The sequence below is a fragment of the Aphis gossypii genome, chromosome 1, assembly GCF_020184175.1.
Source record: "Aphis gossypii isolate Hap1 chromosome 1, ASM2018417v2, whole genome shotgun sequence".
Taxonomy (NCBI): Eukaryota; Metazoa; Arthropoda; class Insecta; order Hemiptera; family Aphididae; genus Aphis; species Aphis gossypii.
Genome location: NC_065530.1, coordinates 18,389,576 through 18,407,123, shown reverse-complemented (window position 1 = coordinate 18,407,123; position 17,548 = coordinate 18,389,576). Strand labels below are relative to the sequence as shown.

The 17,548-nt window shown below is 25.3% G+C and overlaps 1 protein-coding gene across 1 annotated transcript in view; it reads left to right on the top strand.

Annotated features, from left to right (window-relative positions):
* LOC114131934 (inactive tyrosine-protein kinase 7-like) overlaps positions 1 to 17,548 on the top strand; it is a 222,119-nt gene that overhangs the window by 85,703 nt on the left and 118,868 nt on the right. The gene's annotated exons all lie outside the window — the stretch shown is intronic.

Here is a 17,548-nt window from a genome sequence, read left to right as displayed (position 1 = left end):
TTAGTATAATTATAACCTAAATATATATACCGATATAGCTATTATACGTTATGAAGAAAATCACGAAACGTTGTTTCCTTAGCAACACAATTATTCTTCCATAAAATGGGTGAGGTGGATTACCTGTAGTAACATCATCATTACATAGTGGTTAAATAATGAAGATACAACATAATTAAATAATATTTCTTTAACTTCTAAGAAATAAATCAGCTATTCCTCCATTGAATATGAATATTTTATTATTAACAAAAATAATATACACTTAAACAGATTCTGATCTTAAGTAATTAAAAAGGTCATGTTCGCCATTTAAAGTGTATATACAATTTTGTACTTTTATTTAAAATTATATTTGTGTTATTTTTGTAATATGAATGAAAATTAACTTTTAAATATGAATCTTCTATAGATATGATAGTGAAAATATTATGATATTATGAAAGTATGGTGATTAGCATGCACTTGTATCCATCAGTTTCTGATGGATTGATTAAGGAAATTCAAGACCACAGAGTTTGCCAATGACATTCCGTTGATTGATGAGCATTCTGTGAAATTTTTACAGAACTTTAACAAGCTGCATTGCTACAACAAGAATTAACGTGGTAACAATTAGTAAGTCAAGTTATTAGGTATAATATTTTATAACTTAAAATTGAAAAGGCTATTAAATATACGAGTAACGTTTATGCTGTCAAAATAACTTAAATTTAATACACATAATTTCAAAATCATTAGGAATATTTAATATTCATATAACATAATATAGACACTTCTATAATTTATACATTAATATTTTATTAAATTTATTGTTTTATTTCAAAATAAAAATATTTAAATGATGAAAGTTTATTTTTCCAGTTTTTGTAATCAAATAACAATATACTATGATAGATTGTATATAATTTATTTATGTGGTATTATGTTGGTAACGATTCATCAAACTCTATAGGAGTACCACTAAGTAACGTCTTATTCTTGAGTCATATTTCTTGTGTTATAAATAAAATATTAGATCATGCTTTAACAAATTTGATTTTTTTTTACCTATCTTTTTATTTTATTTCACATTCTGCAGATATTTTTTGTGACATTTCAAAGACCTTTCTAAATACAAAATTTATTTATTTATATATACATGTAATATATGACTCTTAACAGTAATCACAAATGATCTTAGCAAGTGTCAACGTGTTTTGTTCATTTACTTTGAAGTCATAACATTACAGATAATGTATTTTTATTTTTAATAATATACATTTTTTTTAAATGTAAAATTGTTTTGTATAAAACTAAAATGTTTTAAAAATACAGTTATAAGTAGTTGGGGACTAGGTTTAGCTTATTGAAGTAGTACCCCGCAAAATGTTTGTTAGCTACAACATTCATCCCAACATTAAATACGTACTAATAACGAATTAACTATTCATTTAATATTCAATTTTTACACTTAAAATATTTCTGGAAAATATTCTAAATACAAAACTAAAAATATATTTATTTCTTCAAAAATTAAATATCAGAAATACAGTAAATGTATGATTTCATAATGACTTCAAAATATGTTTAAAATATATTTTAAGAAACATTAAAACGTTTTAAACAATATGAGTGTTATAAACTATATACATACTTATCATTAAAAGAATTCTATATATTTAAAAAAAAAAAATTGTTATCCGACAAAAGCTATATACATTACAACGAACCGCCATATGTATTTAAACGCACGAGATACTGAGCGTTGGAGGTAAGTATCTGGTGAATGCATGTACATAACTTAATATAATGTGCATACAACCGATCAGCATATTAATATGTTACACGCTTAAGTACATATGTTTTATCGAACAAACGTATGTATGTTGTTATTTATCTATCGAGATTCGTATAAATTATTACGTAATATTGAGTGCATGTATTGGATAGAAGTCAGCTAGCCTAAGTTCACGTCAAATACCAGGTAAATCGGTCGGTCGGAAAGATGAAGTCATGGGCGGTGGCGGAGTGTTATATAAGTACACCATTAATAATATCAGCGATGGTGGCGGGCAGCGCAGCAAGTGCTAATTTCACTGAATTCGGCAACTGTCCCTATATTAAATTTAAATCGTGTTATATATCTTATACACTATACATCGGCCGGATTGTACCTCTTCGAGGTGATACGAGATATAGTGACGTGCAAGTCTCCACTCATACGCCGCCACTGATTTACAACCACGGTAACGTCCGCATAAATTACGATGAAGTTTGTGAGTTAGGAGTAGTGAACGAGGATGGGGGGGAGAAGCGACCACTTCCGTTGTGGTGTTAATTTTCCAGGAGCGCAACGGCGGCCGCATAAGGTTTGGAAACGATCCAAGTGCATCTTCTCGGAGTCCCGCATACGTTGCGCAAAATCCAATCACTTTGCTGATTCTGGCGAAATACGTCTCCTTTCGGTGTTGAGAGAAAATCTGTTTTTGAGAATGAGGGTGGTTTGGTTGAGTGATGGCGATTGGCTGATGAGAGTTTTCCATGACGTCGTGTTGGTATTTTTTGAAATTGAATACATTCAATAGTTTCAGTTACCACAGATGTATTGTAACAATATGGGGAATTAATTTATAATAATAATAATAATAATGAGTATACTAACCAGTTATTTGCATGTTTCCAATAATTTTCTAAAAGAATAATACATAAATAAGATATGATCTGTTCAGACGTTTATTCCGTTTAAAGAACTATCGAGGTGGTTCAATATCTACCAAAAAATTTGACACACTTATCGAGTTAACATTGTCACAATAACTTCAAACGATAATGCTTAGATCATCAGTTATCTATGCAGTATGAACACATAATGCATTGATTTACTACTTTGTATTGAACATTACAGTGGTCAACATCGCTGTAGCTCAATACTATTGTGGAAGTATTCGTTTTTAAGATGATTTAGCCAATTATAACAGATATACGACCTATACAAATACTTAGCTGTAAGCTACATACATCAAAACGCTAGACCATAACAACCAAATTAAAGTAAACATTCTTTTGAAACTCGTTCTAGTTGAACTCTAATCTTTTTGTTTCAATCACTATACAAGCAACGAAAACTCACCTTATACTAACAACTTGTATTACAATCTGCTAAGTACCATCCAAAATAATATACATTTTACTCTCTTCAATAACTTTAATCCCAGGCGGTATTCCCTTATTACTATACGTGTGCTCGATGTAATTTTCTGTCTCCCAGCGTTCAAAACACGATTCATTATAAATAATGTATTTTATCTCGATCTACTTCATGGCGTGGTTCAGTGGTTGTTTTATTTTCTCTTTCCTTAATTTACCATATTAATTCATTATCATAAATTATCATACATACAATACAATATATTATATTATTGTACAGCTTTGCAATATTATAGGTATCGACTATATATTTTGTAACGTTCTTTAAATGGTCGTGACATAATGTTTTATTTGAACGAAACGATATACGAGATATTATGTAATATGTAAATAAAAAACAAGAAAAAAAATGAAATTTTCACGCGTAAAGAAGACTTAGCTGCAATCTTGCAGTTTATTATCTATATCTGTGACAGCTGCAACGATATTCCTCATAGTCTCTTACGTATGTATAATGTATGTGTGCGTGGGCGGACGCATATTGCTGTCTTGTTTAGCGTACAACGCTTATTGCGTTGAATTATGAGTTTCAAATGGGTCAGGGTAAGCGATCCGTGGCAAATAAAAAACCCTTTTTGTTTGTATGTGACGTGAAGTACACGAAATCGTGAGATCAGAGGAGCGTTTAGCAGTAGGCCACAAATGTGGGTCAGTTTTCCTGAAACAGCAAAAAATTCAAGGAAAATTAAATACAGATATAGAGACGAATTATTTAAGCTTTTGGAGATACATTTCCATCAACTCGATTTTTTAAATTTAATTACCTATTCTGGTTTTAACGACTAAACCAAAAAAAAAAAAAAAAAAATCGATAGAACTTTAAATGGAATTAACATTGTGGCTATAATAATGTATATATTTATTAACTTGTATTTTAGAAGTTGTTTATTTACTTTTTGTTTTGGAATATACTAACAAAAAAATTATAAACTGGCTAAAATACGGGTCACCAGACATTTAAAGACTAATATTATAAATATCAAAAACGTAATTACTTACAGTAATATTTAAATGAAATAATGATGGAAAAGTTTCTAATATTCTATACAGTATTTTTTTAGAACTGGTAAGTTAAAGCTCTACCATAGTTCGTAAACATTTTTTATCACATAGCTATTTTACAAACTAATATTATACATTTTTCTACTATTAAAACATAAATTATTACAAAATATACCCTAAGGTGCATAGATTCTTAACCTTTTCTACAGTTTGGACCCCCGCGGATAAATTCCACAAAAAAAAAAAAAAAAAATGTTCATTTAAAAAATTAAAATCTATTCTAAGAACTTATAAACATACCACAGATAGAGAACCGCGCGTCGTGATAAATATTGACAAGAGTTTTTTTAACATATTTAAAATTCTGTTCTAAGAATTTTAATATTCTAAACATCCTAAATTCTATTGATTTTAAAAAATATGTGCAACGCATGAAAGATATATGTTGAGTTCACTCTTATAGTTAATAATATCATACTATTAATTTCATATTTAGTAGCTACCTAAAATAATATTTTTTCCTAAAACGCAAGATAACAACTCTGAATGTCTTGAAAAAAAAAACCGTTTTAAACTTCTGCAATTATTACCTCAGTTAATTGGTATACAGTGTTTAAAATAAAATTAAGCTTTTTATATCTCAAGAGTAATAAGTTTTACCAAGTCTTTTGAATATTTAACTGAATAATTGGATGAAACACGGAAATGAAATGTAATATTATACGTTGCATCGTGTTACGCAAAGTATAAATATTACAACCTTGAACAGGGTACGTTTTTTTTTCATAATAGCCCATAATATATATGCATTATCCCTAATCAGATTATTTTCACGAAATACATTGGTCGAGCACGTTTTTCCACTCATCTTACGGATTTAATACTGAAAATACGCTTGATAGTTTTGTGCGGGTTTTATAACAATATATTTCATTTAATAACCTTTACGAACAATTTGAAAATCCATTCATGTTTCCAATAGATATATATATATATAACATCGTGCATGATAAGATAACAGTCCGCAAACCACCGAGGTGAAGGATAACAGGATAAGCTAGTTCAAATAATTGCGATTACGCGCACAGATAGTTAACAATACGAGTATACATTATATGCTCGTACAGAGAATCGTGCGATACAGGGACACGGTAGCCACATCTTTATTCCAAAAATTATATGCTCAAACTGAATAAATGTTCTGGATCCACTATAAGCGTAATCGTAACGAAATTGCTGTTGGAAAAAAAAATTAAATAAAAAAATTATAAATCCGAAACACACTAGTAAAATAACGGATTTACTCACGGGTAAATGGATTGTGTGTGATTCTGATATAACTATATAGCCTACCACATTTTAAACGGGTTAATGTATAATCCCCGTAACATAAACTAATATAATATATATTAAATACGCATGAATAAATTATACACTTAAATATTGACCTATAAAAGTATAAAATTATATTTTTGTTTGCAAACGGATTTAATTATCAACGTGGAAACCTGAAGGTTATAGGACACTTGTTTGTCATAGAATTTTCAAAAGGTACAATATAATCAAAATGTTTATTTAAAAGTATTCTGAAGCACGAGAGATTTATTTAAGTATTTATCGGAAGAAAAATAACAGTTAGATTGAAGCATGAATCTAATAACGGTAGAATTCTAATATTGTGTACACCATTAATAAACTATAATATTATCAGCTAATTAGTGATCCATTATTGAATTTTTTTACAAACGTATAAGTTGAACACTTGAACTATAAAGTTCAAACAGTTCAAACTAAGTACATAAGATGTTGACTAATTGTGTGTTATATTGTAAGTATTTAAGTTCATTGATAAAATGATAAAAATAAAACACTATGCCTATAATCTATTATTAAAAAATAAACGAAGCACTCTGGTATCATTATTTTTTTTTTTTTTAATATTTGGTATCGTTTATGCAATTTAAAATTCCTTATATGTTTTAACAGTTAATCAAAACATGTATTTTACCGACTTTTTGGAATGTATTGCATTGCAAATGAATTTTTATCTAACAATATATTTTGTAATAAATAAATTAAAACTAAAAGAAATGTAATTTTCATAAACTTTTATTATTTTAAATTTTTTAATACAGAATGATGGATTTTTTTTAATGAATAGTGTTCTCAAATCGGTATTATTGTCAAATGGAAACTAAAACACTATCTCAACGTTGCCAACACAAAATAAATTTCAATGCATAGTTCTAGAGTTTTTTTTTTTTTATTTATTTATCTTTCGAAGCATTTGAAATTAAGAGTAAGGTTGAAAAAACGGCTCAGATAACAATTAGGCTAAACCAAAAAAAAAAAAAGACTTACCGGAATTTCTTTGTCCTTTTATGTTTTACGTATCAGACAAAAGCTTTGTCAGAAACAAAGATTACATAGAGATCCGTGCAATTCGAGGCCATTATCCTTGGCGATATAATTTTTTCTCTTTGCCTTTTCTCTTAAGAAATAATAAAAAAAAATTCATCCTGTTAGTTACCCGCATTAATATTTAGATACTCAAAACAAAATAAAACAAAAATCCTTCTAAAATCAACAGATTATACAATTTAGTTCATTAAATCATAGATGCATAATTCGATTGATGAATATAAAATATTGCATTCTTGAATTAATTCATATTAATCTGGTAAATAATATTAAATTTGATAAGGTGAATTAAGTCAACATTTTCTTATTGAATAATTTGATAATTTGTAAAATTTAGTTATTAGTCAAACTATTTGAATATTTTTTAAACAATAAACTAACAAATACATTGATAATTATAATAAACTAAACTATTACTCGTAAAATATAGAAAATAAAATAAATGTGTATTATATAAATTTGCACAATTTCATTATATTTATGAAACCTGATGAATTAAATTTGTTAAATTTGTATTTTAAATTTCCATTAAAAAACCATTAATCGAATTGAATATACCAACTACTTATAGTTATTTAAAATAGAAATCATCTCTATCTCACTTTAAATTAAAAACTGGTGTATATAGCCAACCTTAAAATGTATATTTTAGTAACACATACGAAGTAAATTTAATATTTATTAGCATTAAAATAGTTAATTGTATATATATACATTTTTTTTATAATACATTTTTATTAAAATTTTTATCATTTTTAACCCAATCATTAGGTATCTTTTAAGATTTAGTATAATATTTTGATGTTTAAAAAATTAATATTTAAGTTAAATGTATAAAATTTAATTAAAATGTAAAAAACTGTGACATAATATAGATACCAACCTAATTTATGTGGTTTTTTCTATGCGTTATAAGAACTAGCATAAATTCAATTTGAATATAAAGATCAAATATAAACTGAAAAGTTTGTTAATTAAATTTAGTACCTACTATGGCTTGTGACATGCTTCGCCGAGTAATAATATCCAATTTTTAATATAGAGTTCACAAACACGATTAAATATTTTTGTAAATTAATTGTAATTATAAAGGTAAAAGTAGAGTTAAAAGGTTATTTACTCATCGAATAAATAAATGCGAAATAAAAGTTTAGTTAAAAAAAAAATAATAACGCTTTAAAATAATTAATACAAATTCGTAAAAATATAACCCCTAAAAATGACATTTTAATTCATTCAAATATAATATTTATGTATATATTTTAAGGAACTGTGATTGAATTTTCCATCTCTTGATATAATAATAGTTTATGATAAGCTAAATTTTCCACGAGATTACTACATTTTAGAAGCAAAAAATAATAATTATTATTATAATATTTAGGTACCTTAAAAAGTTATTACTTTTTTTTATTTTAAGAAGGATTTGTTTTTCCGTCAAAGTTTTCATTAAAAACAATGCGGTTAGTTTTAAAATTACAATATTTAAATAAATTGGCAGTCAACCAGTTTTCATTAACGTTAATTTAAAAAAAAAAACGATTATTATAAGTTCGAATGATATTTATTTTCAACGAAATATGGTACTTGTAAAGAAATGTTGTTTTCATTTTTATTTATTTTTGTCCAGTAAAACAACAATTGACTTGAATCGACCATTTTGCTATAAGATCGTATTCTATTCACAAGACGTAGCTGATGACATTATTACTATTTTTGTATTTCGGAGTATGCTTCATCTATACAGATCTCAAAAAAAAAACAAATTATTTTACAATGATTTTATATTTTATATACAGCGTAATTCACCAAGAGTGCTCACTCCCTTTTTTCTTCGATAATGAAATTATTCAAAATCTGAGCTTTAGAATTTTCAAGTATGAGTCTGATAATTTTTCTTAAAATTTTAACGAATAGTTTATAAGTTAATTAGTTTAGCATACTGTAAGAATAATATTATGCACATAATACCTAATGAATTTAGAAAATATTATGATGATATTATGATGGTTTAAAGATTCTTATGATTAATATTAATCTACTAAAAATATACTAATTTTTATCTGTTATAAATATTTATTATTTGTAGTAGAGTCTAAGTAGTCCAAGTCTTGGTATTATACTAAGTATAATAAATACTAGATCCAATATTATATATACTCTATAATTTTGTAAACCTCTTTTTTAAGGAATACCATTCTTAGTAAAAACATTTTAATAACTTAAAAATCATTTGTTTAAATTTTGAATTAGGTACATCAAACTTTTTAAAAAAGTTATCAACTAAATAATTTACAGTAAAAACCGCTTTTTTACTATAAATTATTAACCCCTCATCTTCATTTAAAAAACAAAAGTTTGTATCGCTACAGGACAATCCAAAGTGGAACAAAAAAAATGTCAAGAGTTTGAAAATACAATCTAAGTACATTTAAAAATTCTAAAAAATCAGAATTCGAACAAATAAATTGTTGAATAATCAAAGAAGGTGAACATGTTTGATGAATCGTCTTATTGAAAGCACTATAGAGACATAGCTAAGTACAAATACCGGTGCATCAGTAATTATTGCACACAGGGCCTATTGCATTAAGTTTATGTAATAAATTATAATATTATTTTAAGTGCCGTGCATGTAATTTTATTCATTAGAAAGTTTTTATAGATTGTTTATGTTGCTAACTGCATTTAATGCAGTCTTGCTTACATTAGCATTACAAGTGCATTCTATTCGCTATGCAAACCATCCGTTATTCCCCTAACTATTTTACTATGTCTACGATAATATGCATAGTAACGATAACAGACAAATAAAATATAAATCTAACAACTTGCATGTATAATTCTAAAACAAACGTCATTCGCTCCTGACACAGTCCGTACGAGTTACGGTGCAACAGTGTTCGACATGATAATTTGTTTAACATCGTTGAATTCAAATGAATCGCCCGTAACTCCTGCATAGTGGTAAATCATTTATAAGGTATATATTCTTATTTTTTAATAAACCAAAGTAAAGTAGGTAACACACGAATATGAAACGACTCATAAACCAATGTTTTAAGACAATTCATCTTTTCGCTAGTTTTTCAATCTTCTGAATATTTTATGTGTATAAAGTGATTACTTATAAAATATGTTATTTCGAAATACACATCAGAATATAACTGTCTGCGCTTACATATATAATATTCTGAATTTAATTTATTGATAAATATACTGTCAATTCACAACCAATATATTTTGGAAAGAATTTATAATATATATTTATCAAAACTCGTTCTATAATTAAATTACAATAAATAAATCATTCTGAATGCAATGATAGATATTTACGTCAAATATCTATCCGTTCACGCTATTAATAATCCCTTTAAAAATATATTAAAAATAATAAATTTGGGATTTTATGTAGGATGTAGCATTGAACAAAAATGAAAACGTCCGAGTATAATTAAATTGGCAGAAATTATTGTCTCTGGCACTCTGGGTTTTTGTTTTAAATAAAGTTTTATAATTGGTAATGACACAGTGCGTGAATGTATACGTGATTTTCAAAATAAACTACACCATGTGTAATAATGTAATATTATATGATTACTATTATTATTATTATTACCATGTCTGTTTTCTGTAATAGTAACGCTTATATAGGATTTAATTAAATTTGTAAGCGCAAGTCAAAATTGAATTTAGTATAATATTCCTACATAATATTATATTAAATGTATCTACTTACAACATTCTTCGCTGAAGATTAAATATACACAAAAAAAAAGTAAATTTTAAAGACCATTAAGACCAAATGTATTAACACTGTGTGTAATTTTAAAACACTTTTCATTGGTTATTTTTTTTTTACTTCACTAAACAACGGTATGTTATAATATTATCTTAATTCTATGTATAAATGTACATCTAACACATTTAAATATTCTATGATAACTCATGATAGATATTTTAATAAATATATAGGTTATGTATAATAATATATAATATATAGGTACCTGTTTATTAAAATGTTATCAAAATAAAACCAGTGGTTTTAATCTCGCTGAGATTCAATCTAACTATACCACATAAAATGTGTTCATCAAAAACGGAAATTAACTCTTATTCAGCTATGCGTATACATTTAATATCACTGACGTCAAAATAAGTTAACATTAATGACAACCTATAAACATACAAATGTAATATAAATATTTCAATAAATTCGAGGATATTTCGTGAACGGTTATAAATTAAAAAAATATTGTTGAATAACTACCTATTAGTTTTATTTCAAAAGATGTCATGATAAATGTATTAAATATATGGGTTTTAGTAAAAAAATTGATTTAATATTTTCATTTAATATGACAACTTATTTATTTAAATATTTAATTAAATATAGGTAGGTACAACAAAATAATGATAAGATAAAATGATTTTATAGCTCTACGAAATTTTAAGTAATATAGTATGACGTGCATTGTATATTCATGTAAATTACTGTTACTTTTAATCTATAACACGCACGTTTCGGATAGATTTATACAGTATCAGATAGGCACATTTTACCAATACATTAACCTATGGGTATATGTACTTACTACTTTTACTTACATTTAAATAGGTACTTATATATAGAAACCACTAACATGTTTACTTGGTTTATCGTTGCCATTTATTCAATGGCTTTCTTTTGTAATCTATAAGAATTCGATTATTTTATTTATAAAACTATAATAAAAATCCGGCCAGAATTAATATATTTCCATTTTACTTCATTTACAATAAGTATTATTGGGTGAAGAAAACTAAACGATTTTTAACATCGATGTTGCTACGCTGTGGCAATTTATTTTTTAATTAAATTAATTTCGCCATCTAATTTGTAATCGAAGACTGTAAATTAATGAGTGTCTTTCGATTCCCAAGCGTAGTCCAATCCTTCCTTTACATTATGGATGTACAAAAATCTCGACAATGGTTTTATCGACGCCTCAGAAAACTAATCCATTTCCCCTTTTCACGCCCGGTGTTGGCAGAACGTTTCTTTCGGTTGCAATTTCCGTTCGGGTGACTCTTTCATGCCTCTCTGTCCGTCTCTGTTCCTCTCGTTTTCGCTTTGTGTGCACTTATATTCTCTTTCGATCACATTCTCTACCGCAATATTCAAAATGCCGACATTTTGCATTTAATTTAACAGGTTAGGAAGAACGTGGATAAAACAGAACCGTTCGTGCACTGCCATGGGACGTGGGTGAATTGTCGATCGGAAGGCTAGTACACAAGTCCCGTGCTATATCAATATCTCTTATTGTGTCAGTCCGAAAACACATTATGCTGTCAATGTACGTAAAATCGCTATGTTATCCATCAACTAGTTCGAAACTCAAAAGAATGAATAATAATAATAATAGTAATAATAATAATACAATGTACGGTACAAGAACAGCGATTTTTCCCTTTATAAATGTAGGGATAAAAATTATTTGGACACGACGACATTTTCAAGCATGATGATATAATAATATAAAATAAAAACGTTAAAAACCATCTATGCATCTTATACGGTAATTTCTTAATATTTAGATACACTTTTGATAAAATTGAAACAAAATATAACCATAAATATTGAATTATGCATTTATTACGCATAGTAATGAATTCCATTACTGTGTACAAAATAATAAAATCTGACGTTAAAAAGAAAAAAAACTTATACTGATACATAATATATTATGGTATAATATTATATTTGTATTTATTTAACTGATTTATAATCTTTTTATAGTGGGCTAACCTTTTTTAATTTAATGCGAAACGGTATTTCAATAATATTTATGATAAATTTGGACAATAAATCATTTTATTAGGAATTATTACAATATATATTTAAACAAATAATGATATATTACATCAATACAGTCAATGGTCAAAACAATAGTAATCACTATTTTTAAATAAAATTGTGTTGAATATAATATATTAGATAATTAAATTACATGTAAATACGCAAAGTTGTATTACATTTAATTTCATAATAATATTAAGTACTTACACAATACACAATTTACTATGACGTTTTAGGACTTGATCTACACACAACGAATTTACTAAATGAGTTTGAGTTTGTGTTGAGTAATAAACACATCTTAGTCACTTTATTAATTGTTATGTTATACGATTGTGCAACTGGCACAATTTGCATTGGTACATTTTCACACAAAAAAAAACAGTGTACCGAAAATGTATACCTATAATAGCAAAGAAAAATTATTTAGTAAAATATGCTCCTAAAATAACCATACTAAAACCATAAATTTTTTATTAAACTCATTACTAGAGTAGGTACTAAATTGACAAAGATCGTATATTACTAGTGATAACTAGAAATATAAATTCGTATACATGTTGTTCAAATTATACCGTTGTTTTTATGAAATTTAAAGACTAAGTTTATCAATACTTATATTTAAAACGTGTTAAATAAAGTAAATTACATTTCCTTTTCTCAGAAAAGTTACGTAAATGTGTCAGTATAAGTATCCGCTACTATAATTGTTGCGCAGTATTGCAGCAGTAATACTCAGACTAGAATTATATTATTTTCCTCTTACTGAAGACTCTGAAATGGTAGAGGCAGGAACAAATTAGCCGCCTTAACACAGGCAGTCACTAACCTAACTCTAATATACCTTTATCAGCTTAAACCTAATACAACAAAAGTATAAAACTGTTTACAGTGTTGTGAGACAATTACTTCTAGTTTTTAGAGATACTAAAAGAATGAGTTCGACAAAGTTTCGTATACGATACAAAACTATAAACTTAATACCAAATTAAAATTATTAAAAATGTATCACCGTTTAACTTATTTTTTGATCAAATTTTTATCATTGAGTTGTCGTTAGATAAAAATATTAAATTTCTATAACTCACATTATGATTGGTAATGAATAAGAAAGTCTTGATATTATTTAAAATGTATTAATTATATTATCTTAATGTATTGTTGATAACAAAAATACTCTAGTCGTTTTAAAATATATCTTAAATTTATTTTAACTTTATCATAATTTAATATACTGGATATAACATAAATCACAGTAATTTCTTTATGTAGTTATGTCAATATGTTATTAATAGATATTACAGTTAAAAAAGTAAATTTTTATGAAATATTTGACGACGGATAAATTCAATTTTCTAAAAACGTTGTTAAAATATGATAACTCTGATGAAATAAATAAATAAAAGTATATAAAATTACTTTTTCAAGTAAAAAATATCGCTAGAATACAAATTCTTGAAAAAACCAGTATGTATCGATTGAAAATAAGGTCAATCTAAATAGGAATTTTTATTCTGCCTAAGTGTAAAGAAAAATATAAATTGCGTTTTATGGATAAATATAAACATTTTTAAAATTGTAGTTATAACCATACTCCATACAGAAACTTTTTTTTTTTTAATGTCTTAGTTTTTTATCATAATATTAAATATCTATACAATACATAACATACACGTACAAGTGACGACCCTTTCAATTTTCATTATGTTTCTATTTTTTTGAAACCTTAATTTTAATATTAGATAAGTTTCAATATTAATATGGCTAATAACAAAAATGTTGTATAAATATAAAATAAAACTTGTGGAATAATTTATTTAGATACATCATGTACTTGTACTTCGATTTTCAATAAAAACATCTGTGGTTTTATTTAATTTGTATTTAATACATCGTTAATATTTTTGGTTGGAATTTGATTTTTTACAGTACCTAGATAATCCGTTTTTCCAAAAACTAAACCATTATCCGTTAATTCAAATTATGTTTCTGCACAAAAAATATTACAAAACTATCATAATATGAAAAATAACAAATGAAAATACATAGAATTAATTTAAACTAAATCTTTAAAAAAGAGTGCCTAAACAATATTGTATATCATTATATCACTATATTATGATATATACTATAATATAATAAACATAATAGTTTAATTATTCTGATACTACGTGAAAGGAATACATATCATTTATTGAATTTATGATATCAAAAGGACAAATAACATTTTATTGCTTAATTTTTGAATAATAATAATAATACATCATCAAAAAACCGTTCTCAAAATCGCATGATAGTAACTTATAAATTCTAACAATTGAAAAATAAATAAATTTTCCAATTTTTACTAATTAAAAAAATGTACCTTATGATTTCATATTATTTTCTAACAATTTTGATATTATTTTATTCATTATTCATCAATTTATTGGACATGTTTTCTCCTCTGCAGTGGTGATAATATAAATTTTCTTGTTACTCTCTTCGAGTATATTTACCCGCATAACCAAAACTACCATTATCATTGAGAACTTGCATTATAGTACCTAATACACGTACTCCATAATATAATCCCATGGCGAATAATTATAAAGTTCAGACCTGTAACAATATGTATAGAAATAACCATAAAGGTCACATATTTTAGATTCTTATATTCAAATTGCTTTAATAAGATACTATATTTTCAAAACATTATAGCCTAAGCCCCAGTTTAGTTTAATAAATAATAGGATATTTTAAATATTTTTTTTCTGCTTTTAACATAAAATTTGTCTTAAAAGAAACCAGTGGAGAATATAATTTAAATTCCTAAGTTCATTCTGTGAAAATTACACTTAACAATGGGTACTTTATTTTTGCTAACTAAAATTCTGAGTTTGGTACAGAATAGTATTAATTACTTACTAATTAGTAATGTTTACTAATATAATGACTGAAAAATGTTGATTGATTAATTGTTTTAATTTCATTTTTAGTTTTAACATCAACCATAAAATATATTAAATAAAAATAATGAGCTGTTGAAAATTTCATAGATATGCATCGACTTCAATTTAATTTAAAAGATAATTTGATACTGAATTTCTTTATTGAGATAATCTCGTATTTTTTTATGAATTCTTTTTTATAAACTATTCTTAAAATTATTTTAATAATAATAACTAAATAGTGGATTATAATAAGTTTTTATGGCATATCACATATAGATGATTTAATTAAAGAATACTGTACAATTTAACAATAGATTTCAAATACATATTCATTATTAGAGTTAGAATTTGTAATATTCATTGGTATGTTTTTCACAGAAATTTTTTACAAATTTGTTTAGAAATGTACATGAAATATCGTACATGATTTATTATTTATTTTGCATATTTTGACTGTAAACACAAAAAATGCATGTTTCGTAGTATATTTATATGAAAACAGTGTAAAAAGTTATATGCACGTCATATTACGCTTATAATTTCAATTTTATAAAATCTGTGATTTTGTCTTTGACGAAAAAAAATGTGAAAATATATTAAAAATACTATGAATTAATTTAAAAGTAATACTAACAAAAATGATTTAGCTTACATGAAAAGTAACTTATTCAATTTTATTTAAGACTTTAAGAAGCTTTTCTTTCATTTAATGATAGTTTGAAAAATATTGGTAAATTCATTTTATATTTTAATAAATCTTATTGCATATTTTAGAATATTTTAAGAAAATTAAAAGTATATATATATATCTATTTTGTATTGCATATTAGTATAAATCTTATCCTAATCATAATTGTTTTCTTTGGTATTAAAATTAAAAATTACAAAATGATTTAGTCCATGTTTGGTATTGACTATAACAACATATTTTAAACAAAATTTGTATTTTATAAATAAAAAATATTATATTTTTAATTAACAAATATTATTACATAATTTTAAAACATAAATTTATTTATATATCATAAAAACGTACTATTATGCGTAATAAATATCAACCCAAATACCAACTTTTATTTATTTGAATTTTTTTGATTTCAAATTTAAACATTAACGAACTATTGTATTTTTTTTTTATAATTTATACATTGAGTTTATTAAAGCAATATGCATTATGTATAATAATTTTTAAAAAACAATAATAATAATAATTGTATAGGTAAAACGATTACTTAAAAAATATATAAGTACATAATTTAAATTTAAAATATTAATAAACCGAAATGTATTTTCTTTTATTAAATTAATTTATTTTAAAATTGTTATCAAACAGAAACATTTGTTACTGATAAGTGATAAGTAATTTCTTACTTTTAAAATATGAAAATTTTTCATCAATATTATTTAGTAAAGTTGAAAAAAATATATTTAATTGTTTCCCCCAATAATGTTAACTCGGTGTACACGCAGAAAGCATAATACAATATTTAAATAATATTTGTTGAGAGATTTCTACTTCATTGACTATTTAGATAAAAACTAAGAAATATTTTATTGTGATTATTTATTTTAAATGCATAGAAATATTAAAAGTGAAAAAAACAAAACTTTTATTAATTTATTTTTCTTATTTTTCTTTAAACCATAGTTACTAATATAAAATTCATCTTACAATTATATATACTTAAAGTTCTAAATAAATTCTAACTGGTAAAATGGCTTTTATAAATCCATAAAGTTGATTCTCGCTAAAAGAAAAGTTCAATATACTTTAAATTTTATTGATCTTGGTCATAAATATATAGTTAAAAATTATTTTTTTTTATTGAAATGTGCATTTAAATTATTATGATTCCATATTGCATTTTAAATTGTTTGGTAAAGAACAGATGTGCCCAGTGGTGGTTTTGATCCAACCTCAAGGGGGGGGGGGTCGTCAAAATGTCAACCCCCCCCCCAATAAAAATTACTATCTAGGTATTAAGATACGGGTTACATTAATACATAATATAAAAAAACCTAACCATCCTGGGCGACGCACCCATCGCCCCCCTTAAAAACCGCCACTGGATGTGGAATACATTTTTAGGATCACGATTACGTATGTTTTTAAAAAACAAAATGGTATATGATCTTCGAGCATATATTCCGTTTATTTATA